Source organism: Pinus tabuliformis, chromosome 7, assembly GCF_031772625.1.
Source record: "Pinus tabuliformis cultivar Carrire ecotype Pingquan chromosome 7, CPIR1, whole genome shotgun sequence".
NCBI lineage: Eukaryota > Viridiplantae > Streptophyta > Pinopsida > Pinales > Pinaceae > Pinus > Pinus tabuliformis.
Window position 1 is genome coordinate 985050510 of NC_142293.1, and position 9826 is coordinate 985060335.

Consider the following 9826-nt stretch of genomic DNA (forward strand, 5'->3'; position numbering starts at 1 on the left):
CTTATTGTACAAAGGGTTTAATGATTATGATAATGCAAATCTTGATTCTGGTGTCCTTATTGTACAGATCAGTTTTCTCCTCCCTAACTTTTCTAAGGTTAGAATGTATGAAATTTTATTTTTTCTTTTCTCCTTTTTTAGTGGTTGATTGTTTGTGTAATGGGCTCTACCATGCTCAAATTCAAAGGGCTTGAGTGATGCAAGCAAATTTTCTGGTAGGATGTAAATACTAGACCTTCCTCAAACTTTGTTACATGAAATTAAAATTTCTTGTAATCATGAACATAAAATATTTTTTGTTTCATCCTTAGATTCTGATCTCAATGCCTACAATTTTAAACCATGTTAATATATTTTAACTAGAATATACTTAGATCCATAAAACCTTACAACTCTCCAAATCTTAAGTAAATTTCAGCTAAAAAGAAGGAACTTAAATAGCTTTTACAATTTAGACTTAATGCTTACAGATAATGATTAAAAATGGAAGAATCGAAATGGTTTGATAACTTTTACCCACCCATCAATTTCCAAGACCTTTGTTATTATGCTGAACCTAAAAAGAGAGAGTAGAAGAAGAAGAGGAGCTTGGATGACGTGGACCATGGCTTGCTTGATACTTTTGAAAAGTTGGGCATGCCCTTGAATAGAAGAAGAGATTGACCAAAGTTGTTGTAGATGTTGTTTCTGACAATGTTTTCATTGCTACCATGCATAGGTAGACTCTATAGGTAGTTGAGGTTATCTTTTGTTTGTTATAAGAGGTAATTCGGGAGTATCTTGATCTAGTTAGGAAGTAGCTTGGAAGGTTTGTTCCTCCTACTAATAACTATTATGGTGCATTGTAATTTATTTTAGTGATAAATCCTTCTATTAAATCCCCAAGTACACTTTGTCACCCATGGAAATATCCACTTATTTCAGGATGAATGAGATGGATACCACGCAATTTGAGAGGACTTTGTAGTTTTAGAGGACTCTTATTATTGTAGATGAGAGGAGTTATGTGAGGTGAGAGGAGTTTTGTGACATATATTGAAGGATGCACTGCACCATTTTATGACACCAATCATCTCCATGCCACAATAGTGAATCTCTATTGTACCGAGGGAGCAATGATAAAGAATTTCACTATAAAGAATTGGTATGTTGGGGATGAGGAATGCAGACGTGGGATTTATAATTTTATTACAAAAATAGGTTTGTGCGATGGATACAAATCAAGTATTTCATGGACCTAAGTAGATACTCGTCCGATAATCAGTTGGAAATACTCAAGCATTGTTTTGAAAGGCGATGATGCAAGTGGAGAGTTCTATTCTTTTTCCTTGAAAAATAAATATCGATAAGGGGGGCAAAGATGATCCATATAGGGAAGAATTGCAAGAGTAGGATTGTTTCTAAAATTATATCTATATTCAAGTCAAGGAACTACTACAGAGGATTAGTGCATGTGCAACCAAATTCTCATAATGCAAGGAATTTTTCATAGTGTGATTCGATGCTTATCGGTGACCAGGCAGCTACAAATACTTATTGTTCCATTCAGGTATAATTTGAGTTGCATTCTAAAGTCTCTAATTTCATTTATTGATAGTCTTTCTTGTGTCATTGTCTCTCTTAATTTCATTGTGCTAAGATTGGAATGGGTTAACAAATCAAGCATATCATTGAGTAAAATAGACACCCACATGTCACTACATGTCATTGTGCATACTCTCTGTTTTTTATACAATTAGAAGTGAGCAATATGATGTGTTAACAACTAAATAACACAATAAAATATTATATGCCAACGTTGTTTATTTAGTGCAATATACTACTAATATTTCATAATTTTCAGAGATGGTGGATGTCATGAAGATGCCCTCAAGCAAAGTTACTGACTTGAAGATAAGATGGTCAGTGCAACTATTTACTTTAAATAGGCTAAATTTAGGTAATTAAAACAAGTTTGAAAATCACTAGAAACACCACCCCTATTTATTTTAAATAGGCTAAATTTAGGTAATTAAAACAAGTTTGAAAATCACTAGAAACACCAACCCCACATCATTTTATTTCTAGTTGTACAAGATAATATTGAATAAAATTATGAGCACTTCCATTTAAATTGACCGTACATAAAATAACAAACAAGGTTGATGCTTTTAAAAGCTATATCCATCATTAAATATAAGATATGACAAGGATGGCTCATAATTTTAAAGGCTATATCCATCACCAACTATAAGATAAGAGTTAATGAGATGAGAAAAAGTTTGTCTTGATATAACATGTAAACGTCATATTACTTATAACTCATGCATATTGTATCTTATTGTGCATATGTTAATTGTATAACTTCAATCTGGGTAATTTTTTACATTTAAATTGTCAAATATGTAGAAGTTACATTACACTAGCTTAAATTCACACACAAATAAAATATCAGAAATATGGCAGGGGAATGAGTAAGAATTTTCACACTAGTTTAAAATTTCCCCTTGGTTGGTGAAGAACCAATTCAATGCTATTTTTGGTGGAGTATTAAGTTATTAACCGAAGATAAAAAAATGTTAGTCTCTTAAATGACTGAAAAGGGATATTTAGAATGTTATATAGAAGTTACATTTCACGTAGCTATATCTACCCTGACGTAACTATAATATTCCAACTCCATTTTTTATATATAGAAGTTACATTTCATGTAGCTATAGAAGTTACATTTGCGTGTTTTAGATAGAAGTTACATTTTACATAGCTATATCTATCGGGACATAACTATAATATTCCAACTCCATTCTTTTCACACTTTTCAACATTTTAAAGATTTGTCTATTTTAGTGTGATTATGCAATTAAATAGTTGATATTGTTTAATACATCTCGTATTTGCAACATTCTGAATTATTATGTGGGATCTTGGGTAGGTTTTTGTTACCACCATATATCATGTTTTAAGTAATGGTGTTTTATAATTCACCCAAGAGACTTTAGGAGCAACCTTGAATTGCATGCTTGTTTCCATTGTACGTCTAATATTTGCAACCTTTTCCATGTGAAGAACCCAATAGCCCATGTTGAACATGAAGCAAGTACCTCAAAAATTGGGGAATATCAGTTATTCCTTTTCCAAAGGGGGGTAGATCCAGAGAAGGAAACAACAACTATCATAAATGTATTTTGTCGAGTTGTATTTAATGAAATCCCACTAGAATTTGCTACTAAAGTAAATCAATTGATGAATTTGAAGCTTGAAGGTAGTGTTCAATAGGTGTTGCAAGGTATCTCTATAACACTCTCTATCTACATGATTATAATGCCATGAGATGGTGTCTCAATAGCACTATTGTCTAGTGATGGGTGCTAGATATAGATAGCTTTCTCATGTCCTTCACGTAAATAGTATCATTATATTTCTATGAAATCTCGGAATGTGTTCAAAGTTTGTCTTAGATAAGGAAATACGTATGTACTCTTGAATTGATCTATTTTGTAACAAGATCAAGAATAAATTTGTCATTGCAAATACTTGGGATCTACCATGTAATTTTACTTTACTACATGAAATTCTTGATTTGTTAGATCCCAACTAGTTAGGGTTGAATTTTTTTTTGTTGTAATGAAATTAAGAATAAAGTTGTCATTTTAATCACTGAAATATACCATGTAAGATTTATTCACTACATGAAATTGTTTATTTGTTAGAGCCCAACTTATTAGGATTATGAAGAGTTCTCTTTCATGATAATATTTATGAATGCTCTATTCTTGCTCAAAGAATTACATATTATAGAAAGGTGGAAAATAAATTAGATGCAATTGAATGGTTTTTGTTTTTAAATGTGTGGAGGGAGTATAAGATAACTTTCAGTTTTGTTCAAATATTTTGGAGCACCCACTAAAGTGCTTCATTTTCCTCCTAGTTAATTCCATTTCTACTATCCCAAAGCTTCTAGAATTCCTTCTCCAAAGTGATCTCTTAACTATCTTGGAGGGAAATTGATTACTTGATTGGAACCCACACATTACAATTTGATTAGGAGAAAGGGATGAGAAATCTTCATATTCTTCAATATATTCCGCAAGTTAAAATAATATCGAACAATTGCCCTTTTGCTTAATTAATATGACAGTCACTCGAGCATATGTTAGGATTTTGAGACCTTTTTCAATGAATTTTTTTTCTTCTGGAAGTTATGTTCTCAATTAAAGAAATTAAAGAAAAGGTGAAAATGATGCAATGGAAGGATTTCATGTTTTAGTCCCTAAGAATGCCTTGCTAATGTGAAGGGCTTGGTATTTTCTTGACTCAAGATTAGTTGCATTTGACTTCCTAGCATTTATTGTAATTTCATTTTTGTTGTGTGTATATAGCTATCCTTGAAGTTGGTGATCTAATGTGTGTGTAATAGGAAGTATTAACTACTACGCACTCTCAAAGGTGATATTGATGGATGACTAAATTTAAATGTCCCTACTTGACACTTTAGTATTACATGATCATGCAAAGAAATTATTAATCAATATTAAAGGGAAGATGATTAGCGTGTAATGTTTCTTGGCTTGTCATATAATTATTGCATTTTGGCCCCCAATGATATTTTTGAGGCGACTTTTTGGTTTTTACTTGTGGATCTTTCCTTTGGCTCATAAAAACATCGAGGATAAATTTCCATTGCATTAGCATTGGACATCATCAAACAGGAATTCACCAAATGTAATAGAGGACATGGGAGAAATTGGTACAATGAGCGAATAACCGCTAGAGAAACAAGAAGGCACCATAATTTCTTGTGTATTTAGATTAACTTGAAATTAACTAGTCACAAAAAGTACCTTCTCCTTTATTCCAAATATTTTCATGTATACAGAAATATTAAAAACGCAATTCCAGATTAATTATTCGAACTAATAATTATCTGATAGTCATAATTTATAACTAAATAGTATAATATGATTAATATTATAGGACAAAACTATAGGGTTTGACTATGAGGGGCATTGTGACAATATATGTACACTTCTCATTGTATTAGACAATCATCTCAAAGAGTGTGATATCCATCCAAAAAAATGTACTCCTAGAGGCCATTGTGGGATTGAAATTTTTTCTTTCAATGGACAAGTGGTGATATAATTTCTTAGGCCTTAGTGTTTTGCTTCCCTAAGGTTTTAACACTACTCACAGCTAGCACCTTCATTCAACCAAGTGAGTTACTCATCTTGGAAAGTTGAATCATTTTGTCTCCAAACTCCAATATGATGTTGGATCAATCTCATGATCCTTAAAGAATAAGTCATAATAGCAAGGAACTTTTATTTTGGGCAAAAGAATATCCAAATTTAAAGAACATGACTCTTTTAGAACAAGCAATAAGGATATTTTTTACACTGATATTTTTTTTTTTCCATTTGTTTTCACAAGTTATCTATTGCCTGATATTTTTAACATGTAACTTAGTTGGTATGATTGTGATGATGGTCTTGTTGAAGGTTGAATACTAAGTTCCTAAGGTGTTATTTTCTATGGTGACATTTTATTTTATTTGTTTATGCAGGTCATCTAGCCACATAATGGCCACTATCGAATGTTGAGGTATATGTCGTATAAATCTTTTATAGTATACTTTATTTTGTATTCAAGTATTCATCAACTTTCATGTCTTATACTCTACATTGTATCTTCTTTCATTTTCAGGAGAGGAACTCAATATTGATGGTAAGAAGCAATAATTGAAGAAAGAGGAGAACAATAACACTGGAGCGATGAATGCAAAATGAGAGAGAGAAGAGAATATGTCTAGTGATACCCTTAGAGCCAATATCTTGCATAAGACAAACTCATAGAGACTGATGGTCAAGATTTTAGAGTTGGTGAATTCACTTGAATTGCTTTGGTAACACAGTGATAATGTTTTGAAATGATGAAACAATATTTCATGTGTAAATTGTAGTCCAACAGATATTAACTTGGAAACTCATATTGTAATACTTGATATTTTATATAATAAAATTTATATAGTTGAAATTATTTTTATTTGCACTTGATATTATTTAGTCTTGTAATTAACATATGTAACTTTGTGTTACCATATTAGATAAACATGCACATTGTATGGCATTTCTTTTTAAATTTAGTTGCAAAATCATACTAATTAATTTATATTGATTAATAATAAACACATAAAATCAATCTAAAACTACTAAATTAGTAGTTTATATTAATTAACAATGAACACGAATAAAATGAATATATGATTAAATTAGTCGTTTATAATGATTATGAATGAAATTAAATGAAATGAATAGAAACTACTAAATCAATCGTTTATATAATGAATATGAAAATACCAAAAAAAGATAAATGACTACTACAAATGATAAAATTTTGATTAAAATGATGACTAAATTTTGCACATATATAACTTTTTGTAGTTAATTTATAGTATCTTATAATACAACTAAAATTTAGTCATATTTCTTTGGTCATTAATTGGTTTCAAATTATGACTAAAATTTGCATATATATGACTATTAGTAATTAATTGGTTTTGCTCATTAATTACAAAATTTAATGACTAAAACAATGAAAATTTTATGACCAAATTTATGAATAAATATACTACTAGATGGTCAAATTGAGAAAACCAATTAATGACTAAGCTAAAAATGACTAAAAGTTAGTCGCATTATAAGATACTGTAAATTAGCTGCTATTGGTCACCGACTAAAAAATTGTCATTTATATGCAAATTTTAGTTATTTTTTTAGTAATTAATTAGTCATTTTGTACTAGTGATCGGGAAGCTGAAAAGAGACAAGGGGATGACCATTATCATGGTCTCCCACAACATGAACAAATCCAGAGAATTGCAGACCTCGTCTTTTTGTTGGTGGATGGGCAGATTGTGGAGACTCTGAAACCCAACCAGTTGTGTAATGCAAAGCATCCCACAGCTCTCAGGTTCCTTGAATTGAGCTCCTGAATTTCACCATCACAAACAAAATGCAATTGAATGAAATGAATTGTAAATTTGTAAAAAATTCAATAGAATAAAATTTTACAAAATGAATTCCTCTCAAGTTAATTTTCTGTAAAAAAAAAGGGTTTCTTTCACTTCATCAGGTGGGGACCGGAGCAATATACACATTTTCTTATTAGGCCAAGAACCTTTATTCCTTCAAGGTAAGAACAAATCGGGTGAGACCGAAACCTGTTTTCTTTTTAGAGTTTTTTAATTCATTTTCCTACCTGCATAAAGCCTTCTTGAAGGGGAGAGACTTTTACACAATTATTAAAAAGATAATATTACATCGTGTAAGATTGCATCATCATCATATCAATCAGAGATAAGATTACATTGTAAGATGGCACATCATAATATTTTGCATTGTAAGATTGCATCGTTGAATTGCATCGCATAAGATTGCATCATAATATTACAGGTATGAGATTCCATTTATCGACATTCCATGATCAGCATTCAATGGAGGAGATGACTTCCATATCTTTTTTCTTTTACTATAACTTATTGACCAAGGATGGATAACACCTACAAAGCTACTGTAGGTAGCGATAAATGCCTTCTAAAAGGGAAACTGAAACGATTTTCAATATTGGTTACCTTCTTCTTCAACCCAACCCTTATGACTTGATGAAAGTGGATTTCACAATAACCCTGCTCTAGAGATGATGGAACTTCGTTTAACTAATGACTTGGATTATGACAATCCATTGTATGTAAAGTTTTTGGAAGAAGTGATGTATTTGAATAGAGTTTCAAAGCAAGCAAGGATATTGGTATGAGAATCTTCTTTTTAAATAAAGGCTTCAAAATATTTAAACTGTTGACCAGTAAAAGGGATTCTTGGCTTCATTTTCTTTTATTTTTCTCTTTACATAAGTGCATGGCCAATGCAGGTTGTACGTCGATACTAGGGTGGATATAAGGACATTTTGGTAACGATGTGGTCAAAATATTTGTAGCCATGCAAACATATGAATGTTTGTATGTTATTTTTATTGTATTGGTAATACAGATGTATGAGATTAATATTCTTCCATATTGTATCCCAACATTGTGTCTGCATTATCTGTGTCTCTAAAACTACAGAACTGCACAACATGTTCAAAAGTTGCTTCATCTTGTTCTCAGCCAACTTTTTTGTGTAGTCAGCAATTATATCGAATTCTGCATATCTCGTACTCGTGAGGAAGTTGTGAAGATTGATATAATCCTTCATCTCTTCCCTCAGTTCTGTCTAAGGGATGTAATTTTTCACATGGAACCATTGTTTGGTGTAATGGTTTAGATCTTTATGTGTAGTTTCCCATATGGTTTCATCGAGGAGTCGATGAAGAAGCTAAGAAGGGACAAGGGGATGACCATTATCATTGTCTCCCACAATGTGAAACAAATCTCGAGAATCGCAGACCTCGTCTTTTTGTTGGTGGATGGGAAAATTGTGGAGACTTTGAAACCCAAATAGCTATGCAATGCAAAGCATCCCACAACTCCCAGGTTCCTTGAATTGAGCTCCTGAATTTCACCGTCACAAACAAAACACAATTGAATGAAATTAATTGTGAATTTTTAAAAAATTCATTAGAATGAAATTTTACAAAATGAAATCCTCTTAGGTTAATTTTTTGTAAAAAAAGGTTGCTTTAACTTCATTAGGTGGGGAACAAAGCAATATACAAATTTTATTATTAGGCCAAGAACCTTTATTCCTTCAAGGTAAGAACAAATCTTTCTTATTAGGCCAAGAACCTTTATTCCTTCAAGGTAAGAAAAAATCAGGTGGGGCTGAAATCTGTTTTCTTTTTAGAGTTTTTTTATTCATTTTCCTACTTGCATAAAGCTTTCTTGAAGGGGAGGGACTTTTACACAATTACTAAAAAGATAATATTACATCATGTAAGTTTACATCATCATCATATTGATCAGAGATAAGATTACATTGTAAGATGGCACATCATAATATTTGTATTGTAAGATTGCATCATTGAATTGCATCAAATAAGATTGCATCATCTAATTGCATCGTAAGATTAGAGGTATGATATTCCATTTATCGACATTCCATGATCGGCATTCAATGGAGGGGATGACTTCCATATCTTTTTTCTTTTACTGGAACTTATTGGCCAAGGATGGATAACACCTATAGAGCTACGATAGGTGGCGATAATTGCCTTCTAAAAGGGAAACTGAAATAATGTTCGATATTGGTTACCTTCTTCTTCAACCCAACCCTTATGACATGATGAAAGTGGATTTCAGAGCACCTCTGCTCTAGAGATGATGGAAATTTGTTTAACTCATGACATGGATTATGAAAATCCATTGTATGTAAAGTTTTTGGAAGAAGTGATGTATTTGAATAGAGTTTCAAAGCAAGTAAGGATATTGGTATGAGAATCTTATTTTTAAATATAGGCTTCAAAATCTTTAAATTGTTGACCAGTAAAAGGGATTTTTGGCTTCATTTTCTTTTATTTTATCTTTACAAAAGGGTATGGCCAATGCAGGTTGTATGTGGATACTAGGGTGGATATAAGGGCATTTTGGTAACGATGTGGTCAAAATATTTGTAGCCATGCAAACATATGAATGTTTGTATGTTCTTTTTATTGTATTGGCAATACAGATGTATGAGATTAATATTCTTCCATATTATATCCCAACACTTCTTCTGCATTGTCTGTGTCTCTGAAATTACAAAACTGCACAACATGTTCAGAAGTTGCTTCATTTCATTCTCAGTCAACTTTTTTGTATTGTCAACAATTATATCAAATTCCGCACATCCGGTATTGGTGAGGAAGCTGTGAAGAT

At 31.6% G+C, this 9826-nt stretch overlaps 1 pseudogene; it reads left to right on the forward strand.

Annotated features, from left to right (window-relative positions):
- Positions 1-8528, forward strand: part of LOC149250909 (ABC transporter I family member 17-like) — a 59316-nt pseudogene extending 50788 nt beyond the window's left edge.
- The last annotated feature ends 1298 nt before the right edge of the window (positions 8529-9826 follow it).